This window comes from Tursiops truncatus, chromosome 4, assembly GCF_011762595.2.
Source record: "Tursiops truncatus isolate mTurTru1 chromosome 4, mTurTru1.mat.Y, whole genome shotgun sequence".
In the NCBI taxonomy this organism is placed as follows: domain Eukaryota; kingdom Metazoa; phylum Chordata; class Mammalia; order Artiodactyla; family Delphinidae; genus Tursiops; species Tursiops truncatus.
In genome coordinates, this window is record NC_047037.1 from 140,498,403 (window position 1) to 140,514,911 (window position 16,509).

The window sequence follows — 16,509 nt, forward strand, 5'->3', positions numbered from 1 at the left end:
CTCAGCCTGTAGTCCTGCAGAACTGCCCTGTACAGTTGTGCAGTCTGTGCACTGCATAAGGCTCCAGGTGAAGGGGGCCACCTTCACTCTGCTCGTGGGCTGGATGCCCATGGAGTTGCATCTGCCCTGAGCAGTGGCTTTTTAAAATCCACACAAAAGCATCACATAGGCCAGGAGAGGTAGGTAAACAGAAGTGTTCTAGAAGGTGGGAGTGATCCACAGTGTCCAATGCTGCTTGCAGAGTCCAGAAAGAGGCCAACTGGAAAACAGTATGGAGGTTCCTCAAAAACTGAAAATAGAACTATCATATGACCCAGCACTTCCACTCCTGAGTATATATCCGGAAAAAAAAAACCCAAAACCCCAAAACACTAATTCGAAAAATACATTGACGCACCTTGATGTTCATAGCATTATTTATAATTGCCAAGATATGGAAGCAATCTAAATGTCCATTGACAGATGAGTGGATAAAGAAGATGGAATACTACTCAGCCATAAAAAAGGATGAAAATTTGCCATTTGTAGCAACATGGATAGACTTGGAGGGCATTATGCTAAGTGAAATAAATCAGACAGAGAAAGACAAATACTGTATGTTGTCACTTACATGTCGACTCTAAAAAATTCAACAAACTGGTGAATATAACAAAAAAGAAGCAGACTTACAGAGGTAGAGAACAAACGAGTGGGGAGGAGGGGGAGGGGCAATATGGGGGGAGGGGAGGGACAAATTTGGAGTGCAAGACAGGATCAAGGATGTAGTGTGCAACATGGGGAATAGAGCCAATGCTTCTTAGTAACTCTAAGTGGAAAGTAACCTTTAAAAATTGTATATAAAATTTTTTTAATTAAAAAAAAAGAAAGAGGCCGATCGAGGATTGAGCTCTGCATTGAGCAACAGTGACATCACTGGTGACCTTGAGATTTGCTTGGGGGGAGTAGTAGAGGTGACAGCCTGATTAAAGTTGGTTCAAGAATGCAGGCAAGGAATTAGGACAGCAAGAGTGTGTGTGTGTGTGTGTGTGTGTGTGTGTGTGTTGAGCGGGGCTGGGGAACAGAGGAAGCAGCGTGGTGTCCAGACGGCATGTGAAGGTCAAGGGTTCTGTGGTTTTACGTATGGGAAAGAGTCTAACTGCTGGGTGATTATTTTTAAATGAAACAATACACGAGAAAGCACTTAGGACCGTGCTTGGCACATATAAAGGTTCAATCAGTGTGAGCTGTGATTGTTGTAACCACACTGGCAGAAACGTTGGCGGCTTCCTGGTTGCATCGGGGAACTCGGAGCCCTGAGCATCCCGCCTTCAACACCCGTCTCTGCTCCCTAACAGCGGGAGGGACATCTCCCCTTCGCCCACAGCCGCGGAGATGGCTTTTAGCCTTGAAGAGAGAAATCTTTGTCTTTCCATGGCTGGACGGGGACTAGGGGAGGCCAGAGTCCCAGAACCAGAGGCTGGTGAGTGTCTGACAGGCAGGCTGAGATGCCGAATGGGGGAGTGATGTCTGGTCCTGACTCAGGGACGAAACAGTCTCCTGGCAAGACTAGGAGAAGAGGCCATCCCCCATTGACTCGTGCGGGTTTCGGTCAAGAGTCCAAGTATTTCGAGAAAGCGTCCCCATGATCCTAGCTCATCAACCTCCTCCCCGTCTCCACCCCACCCTCGTGTCATCAGTTCCTGGGTGTACGGAGCGACCATGAACTCCAAACACACGGTGACATCACCTCGTACTCATCCAGGTTGACGATGTCCCTAACGACATTCTCCATCCTCCACATGCTTCCAGACGTGATGAACGCCCTGGGTACCAGGCTGCGCGATGCACGACTACGGGCATTAATTTTGTCTCTTTTTTTCACCGTGAAACATCTTTTACCATTTTAACTGTGCAGGCTTAAAAAATTTCTTTTTCATATAATAATTGTCTGAGCTCAGAAGAGCCAACAGTGTTACTCATTGTCACCAGAACCCAGATGGTATTTTTATTCTGTGCTCAAATTGGCTTCTGCGTTTCTTTCCAGGCCCTGTAAGCGCCTTAAAATTTCCATTTATCGGGTCAAGCTGTTCTTTAATCAACCAGAAAGTGCAGGACACACATATGACTTTGTCTCTTTCTAGCTGAGACAAAGGAAGATTTTTTTTAAAAAGCATATATCAATGTGTATCTATTTTAAGAAGAGGAAAGAAATGAGTTTGCTTCTAATACAGGCATCCCTGGGTATCCTCAGGGGATTCGTTCCTGGACTTTCCTTTGATACCCAAGGCCGAGGTTGCTCAAGTCCCTTACAGTTGGCCGTCGGAATCCGTGGGTTCCGCATCTGCAGAGGCAGAGGGTCAGCTGTACTTCCATCATAGCTCACACTTAATAAAGAGCGGTTTGCAGATGGCGGAGGAAGACGGAAGGTAAGCTGAGTCTGGCTCAACCTGTGTAGAGCGAGTGTCTCGCCCTTCCCCATGGGCAGGGCAGGGACAGGGCCCTGCGTGTCTCGCCCTTCCCCGTGGGCAGGGCAGGGACAGGGCCCTGAGGAACATGGCGGCTTTGGACTCCTGGATTAGAAAGACACAGTTGCATCCGCGAGGATGGTTCTCAAATCAGTTCCTCTTGGTTCCCAAGAAAAAGTCGTAGGACTCCGGAGATGGACAGGAGCCTGGGGGTCTCTAGGTCCAGCTGCTCACCTTTTAGGTGGGAGTCAAGCAGTCCAGCCCGGGGACAGCGTCAGAACCAGAACTCAGACTTTTGACTCTAGGGCTCTCTCTCCAAGGGTAGGAAAGGCTGCAGAGAGCCACTGCCTGACTCCAGCCTGCTGGGAAAAGTCCTCTTCCATCCCGCGATGAAACATCAGCGTCAGGTTAAAGCTGGGCCTCTCATGGGAAGGTGAACTTGGTGGCGGAGGCCACAGTGCTGGGGGTCCAGGACTGGGCCGCCCTGCTCCTGCACTTGGCTTTCCCTTTCCCAGCTCTGGTTGTCTTTGCAGACACTGGTGGTGGTACCACCTGGCCCCAAAGTCGTGGAGTGTGGGACGTTCTCCCTCAGTCTGCAATACGGCTGCCATCCGTCTCCTTCCCAGCATTCGCAACGCATAGAACGGTGGCGTGATTCTGTTGCCCACCTTCGATTTCGGGTCTCCTGGGCCTGCACAGGTGAGCTGTGTTCCTATCCCTGTAAACTTGGAGTCCACCTACGGGACTGGCTTTGCATTAAAAGCAAACAACCAAACAACCAAACAACCAAACAAATGGTCAAGATGCCGTCAAAATGCAGCAGACCTGGGCTTCCCTGGTGGCGCAGTGGTTGAGAGTCCACCTACCGATGCAGGAGACACGGGTTCGTGCCCCGGTCCAGGAAGATCCCACATGCCGTAGAGCGGCTGGGCCCGTGAGCCATGGCCGCTGAGCCTGCGCGTCCGGAGCCTGTGCTCCGCAATGGGAGAGGCCACAGCAGTGAGAGGCCCGCGTACTGCAAAAAAAAAAAAAAAAAAAAGAAAAATGCAGCAGACCCAGGGCTCTGGATGATCTGAGAGGCTTAAGAGACCTCAAGGAACTGAAGATTAGTACTTATTTCAGGATAAATGGTCCAAAATGAGAGCTCCTTCACTTACCTAGGAAAACGACAGAGTCCCTAAAATTAGTCCATTTGTTTTTCCAGAAACGCCAAAAGCCTGGTTGTGGAACACAATCACCTTTTGAGGCATTGAAGCTCTGCTCCTTAGAGCTTCCAGGAACCAATCATCTGCAATAGATATTAATGTCTCTCTGCTCTGGTGAAACACAGATGAGTAGGAGAAATAACCTGAGGAAATACTGAAGTGTAGGTCCACTAAATTATTAGCAGGGTCTTAAATAGAGAATGGTGACTGGAGTCCTGCTTTGAGGGGTGTTATGGGCTGAATTGCGTCCCCTGAAAATTCATGTGTTGAAAGTCTTTATCCCCAGTATCTCAGAATGTGGCCTTACTGGAAATAAGGTATTTAAAGAGGTGATTAAGTTGAAATGAGGTCATCAGGGTGGGCCCTAATCCAATCTGACTCGTGTCCTTATAAGAAGAGGAGATTAGGACACAGACATGCAGAGGGAGAACAGTGTGAGGACACGGGGAGATGATGATATCTACAAGCCGAGGAGAGAGGCCTCAGAGGAACCAACCCTGCTGGTACCTTGTTCTGGGATTTCCAACCTCCAGAAGCATGAGAGAACGAACTCCTCCTGTTGAAGTCACCCAGTCTGCAGTATTCTGCTGCGGCAGCCGCAGCTGATGGATGGGGTGGGGAGGACAGTCTGAAGTGTCTGACTTAGGTTAAGACTCCCACCAATGCTGCAAGCTCCAAGCCCAGGGTCACCTGCACAAAGTAACTGCTGATAAACACCTGGTCACTACCGATTAGTCAACAGATGGGGCCATGGATGCAGAAACTCCATCAATGCAAAAAAAAAAAAAAATGTAGGTTAAATCTTGCCACGCCTCTCTCTGTCTGCTCTAGCTTTTATCAACCTCCTTATACACCTAGGAAAACGATGCCAGCATCATCTGCAACTTTGATCCTCTTCACATGTTTACTATGGACGTAAAGGAGAGACCGGCAGTGACCATCATATTTCCATCTTTTCAGCAGGGTAACAAGCATCTGTGAGAGACTGCTGGTACCCACCCCCACATCCACCCTCCCTCCCCTTCCTTCTAAGTGATTTTATTTGAGGTGGCAATGTGCTTAGCTAAAGGACTGCCTTTTCCAGCCTTTTCCAGCCTCCAGGCCCTCATGTGATATTCTGCCAAAGAGATGTCCATAGAAAAGTGGGAATTCTGGTAAGTCTCCTCCAAAGGGAAGAGGCACTTCTCTCACATCCCCCTGCTTCTTTCTTTCCACTCCCTGGAATGTGGATGCCACGGCTGGAGGTCCAGCAGCCATCTTGTTCTATGAGTTGACTCTGGCAAGGGAAACCACATGTGGCAGGACAGAAACACAGAAGCAGCACAGGGGTCTGTTGACTTCATGAAGCTGCCGTATCTGCCCTGGAATGTTTGCTTTCAGACTTCTTTTACGGAAGAGTATTAAACCTTTGTGCATTTAAGACACTGTTGTCAGGTCTTTGCTATATTCAACTGAACTGAATCCTAACATTTTCCATGGACCAAGATCAAATGAAGACTCCTGGGTACAAAGACATTAAAAAAGTACATGAACATACATTTGGTGACTAGAAATTTCGTCTTCTTTTCTGCTACCCCCCGGGAGCCTGAGAATCCTTGAGTTAAACGGGGCTGGTAAATTCAGGAAAGTGGGGTGTCCTCCTGGTTCCCACGTTTACCACTTTTCTTTCGGTCCACAATGGAGATGGAAGCCCCAGGAAACTGGTGCGTCAGCAACTCTGAAGCCCCACTCGCCCCCCAGAGGAAGCCCTTTGGAACCGGGGCAGATGCGCCATGAAGCAGGGAGTACGCAGAGCTGCCGCTGGTGAAGCCGTGAAGAGCTTTTTCCTTTCCTTTGTTTTCTTTTCTTGGCTTTCACTCGATCTGAATCCATGTTAGCATTTCCATGTGTTTTCTCTGTAAAATGAGTGACTTTGGAAGTCGGTTGGAGCTTTGCAGTTTGGAAAAATAAGTTGGGGGAAGGAAGGGTGAGACCTGGGTCAGACCAGTCCTGGGAGTGGCCCAGCTCCAGGGCCCTCGGTGCCCACTGCCTGTCCCCCAGGCAGGTGCAAGCTGGGGTGGTGGTGTGGGGTGTGGAAGAGACCCCAAAGGCATCCCAGAAGGTCAGCACAGGGGGCCAAGTTCCCTGTGGCCAAGGTGCAGGGGCTCACCCCGGGCAACAAAGGGACTCTGGCCCAGCTATGAGTAGAGTGGCTACTAGGCCACAATTAAGGGCAGGGCCAGAGCCCACTGGGCACTCAGTAACTGCAGCTGATTGATGGAAGGTATCTGCGGTTGAATGGGATGACTAATTTCAAAATAGCAACCAGACCAGGCGCAGCTGGGCTTTTCATACGCGAAGACACTCTCCTTCCCCGTGTCTAAGGGGTTAGATTTCTTCCAGATGCTGTGAGCGCCTGGAGGCTGACTTAATCCAGAGGCTGCTCTCATCTAGCCACGCCCCAGGGGCAAGGGTTTAAAAGGCAAGGGCCTAGGAGGTAGTCCTTGGCCTCAGGCTTTCTTTCGGGGGTCCCTGCCCAGCTGAGGCTCAGCCCTGGGGGGCTGACTCCATCTCCGGCTGTCCCATCCACCCCATAATAAGTTAGCTCCCGCAGCATGTCCCAGCTGATCCAGGCGAGATGCTCTCTGGCTGTCTGGGCTTCCCAGGACTGGCCTAACCTGATAGGCAGGTGCTGTGCCTTCGTGGGAGTGGCTCACCTTGAACCTGCCCCTCCAGGAGGGTGGCTTGAGGTCCGCCGCCCTCACCCAGCCCCATCCTCGCTCCTGGCTGCGGACCCTCCCCGCTTGGCCTTTGGTTTGAAGCTCATTTTAAAACGTAGCGTCCCGCGAATGACCAGATGGCACGGTCTGCAGACTTTAAACATTTTTACAATTGTGAATAGCTGGTGACTGGCCTGCCGGGCTGCCTTTAGAAGGAGGATGGAACCTCCCTTGCCCCAGCAGCAGCGTCCAGCGTCATCTCGGCAGTGATCAGACTCGCCCGGGGAGCTTTCCGGAAGCCTGATGCTAGGCTGCACCCCAGACCGATCTTCACTGCGGGCTGCGGAGCCGGCTGGGCAGTGGTACAGGGCACAGTTGGGGGCAGGTGGGCATTGAGGCAGCTTCCCTGCTGTCAGTTCACCAAGCCCTCCCCTCCAGGGCCCCGTCTGTGGACTGGGGTGTGCAGCCAGGAGACCTGGGCTGATCTGGGTTCTGCGTGTAAGCTTGGTCCTCTCACCTCCACCTGGGGATGTCAGGAGTCCCCCTCTACAGGTTTACTGTGAAGACCAAGTGTGAGAGCAGCTGCGTGGCCACGTGGAGTGCAGCATAGATGCCGCTTCCGGGTGGAAAGCAGACGGTCCCGGAGAGTGAGGTCCCCAGCCCGCCTCCTACTCCCTCCCCTGGTCTCAGTGTTTTCACAGATTCTCCAGGCTCCTCACAGCACTTAATTTTTTCTTCTAAGGATTCTCCCTATTTTCTCTCTCCGGGTCTCTCCGTTTCACGTTAATTTCCCCACCTGCCGCTCACCCACTGGAGATGCTGTAGCAGGTGTCTTCAGATTTCTCCTTCCACGGCCTTTTTTTCCCCATAGACATTTCACATTTCCTGAACTTTCAGGGCCTTCCCCCTAATCTGTCCTCCTGTTTAGGCGAAGTTGCTGGTTCCTTTCAATTACCCCTGTTTTTTCCACTCTTTCCTTCCAGGGTGTTCTCTAGTCACCAGAACCTCTCTTCCCCCAGTTCCAAACCTCTGGCTACTTTGACTTTGGTGTCCTCCCCGCATGGTTCTGTCCGTGGGGCTGAAACACCCTCCATGTAGCCGTGCCCTGGTCGGGTCAGCTCAGTGAATGGTCCTCAGGACCCACTGCCCACTTTCCCTTCCTTTCTTCGTAACCTGAGGGGACCTTTGGGGGCCCAGACAGACAAGTCAACACCGCACGTGTGTGTGCATGAGTGCACGGGGGTGTGTCGGTAATTTGCACACAGTGAGCTGCTTCTCCCCTTTCGTCTGCCAGTGTTTTATTCCCAGTGGGCCAACGGCTTTCGGGTAAGATTCCCACCAATTTCCCAGTGAGAACAGAGGAAGTAATATGTCGATTTCAGTGGGATTTGATCCAGGTGAAGAAAGTGCAGTGAGCAGTTTACATTACTCTGCAGGGACAGGTTTTGCTCCAAGAATATTATAATGATAGTGTTTGGGTGTGGACAGCAACATACGTCATGATGTCTTAATCAAGGTAATGAAAACCGATTCCTGATTTGCAGCTGCTAGCCTCATGCATAGCCGAAGTCCAGGGCACGAGGCGACCGGAGCCTAACGACTGTGGTTTAGGTGAGACGGCCATGGCCCTGTGGACGCCACCGTCCTCTCCCGAGCTTCCTGTGGGCCGCTGGGCTGGAGGTGACAGCGAGTGGGCCGAATGGTCTCACCCCAGGAGCCCCAGAGGTCACGGTTAGGCCCCCCAGGAAGAGGGGACCTGCTGAAAATCCTTAAACAGGATGTAACACCATCAAGCGGCAGAACGTGGGCTCTGCACATCCTCAGGCCATACAGTAAAGCAAGGCAGTGCCGGCCATGAATTCCGAGAGATGACTGAAAGCCTTGGGGTGCTTCACAGGGAACTGGGGGGGGGGTCCTCATGGCTCCTGCCTAGGGAGACAGAGAAGGGGCCCCAAAGTCACCAGCCTAGAGCTGGTGGGACAAAGGTGCCCTTGCTGCTACCAACAAACACAATTCTTCTGTGAGCAAGTAGATCTCAACAAGCGGGGGCTGCAGCCTTCTTCACAACAGCCAGAGGTGGAAACAACCCACGTGCTCATCGACAGACGACTCGGGAAACAAGGGTGCTCTATCCATACGGTGGAGTATTATTCAGCCATGAAAAAGAACAAAGAACCAATGCCTGCAACAGCATGGCTGCAACTTGAAAACATTCTGCTAAGTCAAAAAAGCCAGGCACAAGAGGCCACATTTTGTCTTATCCTGTTTATATGAAATGTCCGGAATAAGCAAATCCACAGGCACAGAAATTAGATGAGTGGTTGCCTAGGGCTGGAGGGGGAGGGGGGAGGGGGGAGGATTGGGGAGGTGACAGCTGATGGGTTTCTTCTTGGGGTGATGAAAAGTATTCTAAAAAGGACTGTGGTGAAGATTGCTCAACCCTGTGCACATACTAAATATGTTTGAATTTTACACTCTAAATGGGCGAATTCTATGGCATATGAATTGTATCGCAATAAAGCTATTACAAGAGAAAGGAAACAAAGAAACAAAAGTGGGTCAGCAGCTGTGGACTGTCCGGGTGTCACCTACTGCTCCTGTGGACAGCTGTGGACTGGCCAGGAGCCCTCCTACTTCTTGGATCTGCCAACGGAACCGTACGTTGACCTTACCTGTTAAATTCTTGTGCTGTCATTTGGTCTCCAGACATTCAGCCACGATGCCCAATTACAACAGCTCTTCCTAGTGCAAGCGGTGGGAAAAGAGGCCCGACTCACCGGGAGCAGATCAAAGGTCTGCGAGCAGAGCTGCCGCCAGGGACTCGGGTATTGCACAACCGAATGAATAAATGAACGACAGGAGTAGAAGCAGATGCAACATTTTGGCGTCAAGGTTGGTTAGGAACACGAATCTACATGCCAACAAGTTGCGTCTTGAGCTGGCGTGAAGCTTTGTCAATCGCTGCGATTCTTGGCGTGGGTCTCATTCTTTCCATTTGGAGCCATGGGGTCTGGATCTCAGAGGATGGGAACGGGCATGATAGCCCCACAAGCTGGTGGGATTCTGAAGTCTTCCTCAAATGAGATACTACTCGTTTCACAGCAACATTTGGAGAGATGACGGCCAGTAGGATGAGCTGACCTTGAAGAGTGTGTCTCCGGAATCCTGCCTCTATCCAAGGTGGAAAACCCAGGCTGCCTGCTGGCTAACCCGCAGTGCCGTTTCTCAGTTCTGCACGGCTCCCTCCTACCTTCCCCTTCCTTCGCTCAGGTCTGGGCTTCCCCCTCCTGGAGGCTCTGCGCTGGCTGTGATGACTCGGTTCCCCTTGGGTTTGCCCGCCACGCCTCCTCTCATTCTCCAATATGGGAGCTGGGTGCAAGCTTCCCGTTGCTTTCTCTCTCCTGCTCTCTTGAGGACAAGGGCGCAGGGGCCCGCGTCCCAATCCTCAGAACCCGTGAATATATTTCCTTACACGGCAAAGGGGACTTGGCATGTGTGATTCAGTTAAGAATCTTCAGAGGGGAAGAGTATTCTGGATCATCCAGGTGGGTCCTACGTGTGATCACAAGGGCCTTAACAAGGGACAGAGGGAGGCGGGGGGTGGGGCGGTCAGAGAAGATGTGACCGAGCAGAGAACAGGGAGGAGAGAAGATGCTGTGCGGCTGGCACAGATGGGAGGAGGGGTCAAGCCAAAGATGCACGTGGACCCCAGAAGCTGGAAAGGGCAAGGACATGAAGTTTCTCCTCCAGTTCTGGAAGGAATGCAGCCCCACCGATACCTTGTTTTTAAACTTCTGACCTCCAGACCGTGAAGGTCATACATCTGTGCTGTTCTAAACACCGTTTGTGGTCGTTGTCATAGCAGCCACAGGAAGCTGATACACGAGCTCTACTACCGGCCGAGGCAGGGAAACAGGCACGCTGAACCAAACAGGGAGTTGTCAGAGATCCTACAAGTTACTGGTTGTGGTGGACGCAGGCCTTCCCCAGTAGGAACGGGCTCAGGTCCGCTTCTCCACGGCTTCTTCTCTGACTCTCCTGTTAAAGCTCACCCAGGAGTCTCCCAGTTCTTGCAGGGGCGTCACTCTTGCCCAACCCTGGCCAGATTGGAGCTTGGGCCAGGGGACCCAACTTGACCCCTGTCCAGCTTGGACTGGGGTGGCCTCACCACCTCTTCGGAGGGGATTCTCAGACTTGCCCTCACCTGTGCTGAGCATGACGATCCGGGCCCCATCCTGAGACTCTGGGTTGCCCCACGCCTTCCTGGGACATCACAGCTCTAGTCGCTGGGGACTCGCCTGGCCCTCTGGAATTTGTTACCTGCGTTTCTGGCTGGGAGTGTGCTCGCGGGCTGGATAAGGAGCCCATTTCCTCAGCTAAGGCTCAGCTTTGCCATCCCTGTCCTAAGCTGATGTCTAGGCCAAACCTCCCTCCCCGGCCCGTGGGTGACAGAACAGGAACCAAGCTTTCAGGTCCGGCTGCCTTAGAGCTCTAGCCCCCACATCCCCCAGCGGACTCCTGTCCCTTCTTGCTTCGGAGCTGACGATCTCGGTTCTTGTTTCCACTTGATGGAAGCTCTGGGTTCTCAGCTGATTTGAACACTCCAGTCTCATGAGCGCTGGACGCAGCCCCTGGCTCAGAGGACTAGCCACATCGACCTGAAATCCAGTTTGACACCCTTGTACCATTCACCAGATACGGCGTTGCCTACCTCCTTGGCACTAGGGCTGGGAGTCTGCAGTTATTTTGGCCTCCAGGGAGTTTCCAGTCTTGGGGAGAAGACAGATGATTACCAAATGTGAAATGTTACAATTTTTTTTTGGGGGGGGGTCATGCCGCTCAGCTTGTGGGAACTTAGTTCCCCGACCAGGGGTGAAGCACCGGCCCTCGGCAGTGAGAGCTGGAGTCCTAACCACTGGACTGCTGGGAATTGCCTGAAATTCTACAAATCTTGAATTCCGTTGTGATAAGGGGTATGATGAGAAAGTCCAGCTTGTTATAACTGGAGCTCCTCTGGCCTCAGAGCCAGACGAAGCATCTGTAAGTGACGTTTAGGCCAAGAGTTGAAACTTGTGAGGCACCGAAGGGTAGTGTGTGTGGGGGGGCAGGTGGTGGATTCCAGACATGTTTGAAAGGAACAGCAGTCCTTTAGTCACTCGCTTATTCACTTGGGGACTTACTCTGGAGCACCTGGACCCCAGGCTGGAGGACAGAGAGTTTGGTGCCTGGAGCGGCCGTGTGCGGCGTGGACCACAGGGCAGTGGACGTTGGAAGTGGCCACTCACATCCGGAGTGGAGGGAAGGTAGTAGTCTGGGTCAGAGTGACAACAGGGGGAGCAGAGCCGGACGAGAAGAGGACTCAGGAGGTCAATTTTCCCTGGACCGGAGGCTGATAGAGAGTGGGGGATGAGGGCGGGGGAGGGTCACGGTGACCCCGTCTCCGGCATGAACAACCATGGGTTGTGGGATCCTTTAAGGAGGAAGCAGGTGCAAAGAGACGAGCTGTGGGGCTGGGACCGGGCCTCCGCCGTGGACACAGGTACAGCCAGCAGAGCCGGGATGCGGGTGGGAAGAGGGGGATGCGATCGACAAGGCGGCAGGAGGAAGCGCCCAGATTCTTCAAGCTCCCACACAAACGAGAGTGCTACAGTTTGCAGAGGACAGAACCAAGGATTGTCCCTCCAGCTGGAAGCTGTCGGCACCCCAGCCACTTTGCAGGGTCCCCTCCCCCAGAAAAAGCCCCAGCTGCTCCGTGGGAACAGCATCCGTGACGTTCTCTGGCCTCAGGTGCGAGTCTGCCCTGCTCATGGGACGGGCTGAAGGACGGGGAGGCGAGGTCCGGGAGCGACCCCCAAGCAACAGGGATGGAAGTTGGAGAAAAGCCTCGGCTCTCGCTTTCCTCATTGGGACAGTTCTGCCCTGTGTCCTGCCTGGTTTCTCCGCGCAGCCCCAGAGGGACCAGCTCTCTCAGGTCCCCAACCTCCCTCACCCGCCGTGCTTCCTACCACCACCCAAACCAGCTATTTGCACGCCGATCCTCGTCCTGGGGTTTGTTAGGAGGGAAGTGAAATTCAGGCGTTAATGAAAGTTCTTATGTACTATGGTCAATTATGTTCATTTACTTGGAACATTGATAAGGGTGTGTTATGTCCATTTAATTGAAAAACAAATAAGGGCACGTTTATGTTTTAGAAAGAGAAAATATTATTCTAAGAGTAATGCTCTGTGATACGTTTCATTCCGTTGCAACGAGTCCAATTTATTCATCGTGATCTTTGGATAATAACAAAACATCTGGAGTTAGGTTTTTCTGACATTTAGAAACTTGCTTCTAAATTAATTTGTCCTACAAAATCGATGCGTACCTGCCAGCTGCCATCCTACTCTGATTAAGCATGAGGGGAAGGAGGGGTTCAGCCCAGCAGGGTGTATTTGGGGCGAGGTGACCTTCCTAACCAGTCTGGAATCACACCGTGGAGGAACCATCGGGTGCACTGGGCCTGAACCGGAGGTCAGCTCTGATCTTCCCGCCGCAAACACAACTTTTCCCTCAATTACACCCAGCTGGTCTCTCCTGCACGGTGAGATCTGAAACAGATAAAAACACTGATTCACCTTGTTATAAAGCAGAAATTAACACACCATTGTAAAGCAATTATACCCCAATAAAGGTGTTAAAAAAAAAAAAGAAAGATAGACCCAATAAAAAACTCATCTACAGAATTTATAATGAGATCACAATTATAACCGCTTTCTCATCTTAATGAGAAAAAAGTATGTAACATACAAAGAAAATCAAAGATTGATATAAAAATATAATACTAGATAAATGATATGACAGCAAAAATAAAACACGGCGGGAGCTTCAAATGGCAGGTGGCAGGTGCCTGCAAGCATCCCGTACTCTTGAGCCCGCGGCTGGGAAGCCATATGTGACGGGCCCCAGAGATTTTTAAATTGACAGCAGCGGTGAATCAAGAAGGTAGATGCTTTGCTGTGACCCACACCAGAGCCAAGGATGGGCAGAGACTCTAGTCCTCGTCAACCTTCCTTCTAATGCTCGTAGAAGGAAGCGTAGCAGCTGGATGGCGCTAGTTCAGTTCTGCTGCTGTAGTTGTTCACTGGTGCAGCCTCGCCCGGCCGGCCCTGGCAGTGGCAGGTGGGTCCCTGCCAGCCCCTCACAGCCATCTGTGTTGCCTGAGGATGAGGCAGGAGCTCCCCCCACAAGGAGTCCCAGGTGGCCCGCGTCGGGTGGCAGTAGGGCCAGGGGACGACAGGTTCTAAACAGCGATGTAATATTTCAGAACATCTGTTTACCCGTTTGTTAGGGACGTGCTCTCTTGATCCTGATGAGGACTTGGGGGCCAGGCCTTAGTCTCATCCTCATTTTACCCACGAGGAAGCAGAGACTCAGAGTGGTTAGCTGTAGCCAACCGGGTGGTAGACAGTGAAACTGGGCCCCGTCAGACCTTTGACCTTAAGGCCCGGCTCAGGCTCTGTTGGTGACAGTGGCTCTTCTTGGGACAGTTGTGCGTGCACGGGAGTGTAGGTGCCCTGCGGCCCCATAGTTTTATCTATGAGCTCTTGTCCTGTCCCTAAGAACGAAGGGCATCATTTGTCAGATGGCTGACAAAGGCCACGTGTAGCTTTGGGACCCCACTGCCATTTGGTTAAAAGCTCAGACATATAAGACCCATTTAACTCATTCCTCTAGGCAGGTACTCCGGCCCATCTCTCATATCCTGTTCCACTGCCCTCCCCACCCAGCCTGCCTCATCTTGGGGGGAGGTTCTTCTGGGCATCTGATTCCAGCTTCGGCTCACCTCAGATACCCCCTGTGCTGTGGCTTTGATCCCCAGAATAGGCTTTTCCAAGATCTGACAGTCCCTTGCATTGGAGGTGTCCATGAAGAAGCTGGACCTCCCAAATTCCATCATCACACGGATTCTGGGTACCTGCTGTGGTCTGAATGTTTGTGTCCCCGCCCCCCAAATTCATGTGTCAACATCTTAATGCCTGATGTGATGGTGTTAGGAGGTGGGGCCTTTGCAAGTTGATTAGGTCATGAGGGTGGAGCCCTCATGAATGGGATTGGTGCCCTTATAAAATGGACCCCAGAGAGCTCCCTGCTCCTTCTACCATGTGAGGCCCTAGTAAGAAGCCACCATCTACGAACCAGGAAGAGAGACCTCACCAGACACAGAGTCCTCTGGTGCTGGGTCTTGGACTTCCAGCCTCCAGAACTGTGAGAAATGAACGTCTGTTTTTTATTAGCTGCCCGGTCTCCGGTGTTTTGTTTTAGTAGCCTGAGCTGACTAAGACAGTACCTATTTATATTTGCAACCTGGGCCCCTTCTTGGTGGGAAGAAGAGGAAAGACGCTGATTGCACAAGTTGACAATCTGTTGCATAAAATGGTGCTATTTTCTCATTCCCTCTTTCTGACTCTACGGGGCTCCTCTTGGTTACGAGGCCTGCAATTTGTGTGAAGGCGTCTGAGCCCAGCCTTTCTCTGGCTCAGCCTCTGGCCTTCATTGCCCTTGTGAGCCACTCTCCCCAGCCTCAGCCCCACCTGGTGCCTCTGGTTCTGCTCTGCTCAGTTCCGGTCTCTGTCTCGTCAGCCGGTGACCACGGGGCAGGAGGGCACAGACCCCTCTCCTTTCCACATAGGGCAGTCTCCAGGCTTCCCTGGGCCCTCTGAGGTCTTGACCGTGCCTGTTTCATGGCTTGTGGGTGCACAGGCCCCCCAGGGGGCTGGGTGGGCAGGGGCAGTGGGAGGGGGCTGTGGACGGAGGGAAGGTAATGCCCCGGAGGCAGAAATTCAGCCTTGACCCCTCAGTCCTCTAGGCGCTGGGACTGGCCAGTCAGTCACATGCCAACTGCACTTAGACCCTGCAGCTAAATCTCGTGAGGGAGATTAACACCTAAATGATGTGTGTCTCCGTGTGTGTGTGAGTGTGTGGCATTGCTATGAATTTTCCCACCTTAAGACTTTCAAGACCCACAGATCCCAAGTGGGCTTGTTTTCACCACCCTTCCCCTCCCCAAACCTCGCCCGCCCCCTACTCCTACCTTGGTAAAGTCCCCGTGGTCCCTGGCGTCCACTGACGAGTGCCGGTGTCTGTCAAGGTGCAGGATGAACCTTGGGCACCTCGTAGGAGCACAGACCCGAACAGGTGGAAGGACGGAGAATTCAAATCTGCTTTGTCGGTGCTGAAAATGGGATTCAAATACACACAATTCCTTCTATTCCTGGAATCCCTGGCAGAAATGGTAGCACAGGTACAATAACGATTTGTTTGAACGCAGACTTTCCCCCTGTGGTTCTGCATTTCTGCATGTGATCTGGGCTAAGATAGCCCCTATCTCTCCTGGAACACCGCCAAAGGGAGGCACGCATGGGGGAGGTTGTCTGCTCAACGTGTGGCCATGGACACTCAGGGCGGAGTAAGCAGGTGGGCGAGAGTCACCTCCAGCAGCTGTGAGTGAATGAATACAGGAGCCCCTGGTTTCCATGAGGATCAGAAGTGGCCCTTTCCACGAGTGGGGGAGGGAAGGTAATGGATAAATAAGCCGGAAGACAGCAAGTAGCATTGGAAGTGTTTGCTTTCTACGCAGAACTTGACTGTATTTAGGGAATGCTGCCCATCCCTGCCCTAGCGTCCCAGAGGGTTCACAGGCGGCTTTGTTATCGCGGTCGCCAGACCTGTTAGTAGGTGAGCGGACTGTTTTATTCCTACACGACCACGACAGTCTCCATGTCCACCTTTGCCTAAACGGCGCAGAGACCGGCCACGCAGCGGGTCTGGGAGCCTTGGGAGTTTCCTGCTGGCTCCGCTGAACCAAGGCTGGTCTCTACTCAGCGTCCGCCCTATCTGCCCTCCAGAGACGGGACGTGTGACTCAGGGAGAAACCTCTGCTTCCTCCATTCAGCCTCATTTTAGGACAAGGGTCATCATCTGTGACTCGTCCTCTCTCTGTGCCCCAAGTGCAGAAGAAAAAGCCGGGCCATTTCAGCAGACTCTGCTGCAGGACAGGGCCAGGGGATCAGGGCTTTTGAAATTTGTGTTTAAAACAATAAGGCAGGATTTAGACATTGGAAACTGACTATTTCATGTTTCGTTGAAGCAGGATGGAATCTCTGATGCAGTATTTACTCAAA

General features: G+C 52.2%; 1 long non-coding RNA gene across 1 annotated transcript; it reads right to left on the bottom strand.

Moving 5' to 3' along the window:
* Positions 1-398: 398 nt before the first annotated feature.
* On the bottom strand, positions 399-9,649 carry LOC117312191 (uncharacterized). Its single transcript, XR_004526452.2, has 2 exons — positions 9,021-9,649; positions 399-8,277 (listed from the first exon to the last, which is right to left on the bottom strand). It is a non-coding gene; the product is annotated as an uncharacterized lncRNA (long non-coding RNA).
* Positions 9,650-16,509: the final 6,860 nt, after the last annotated feature.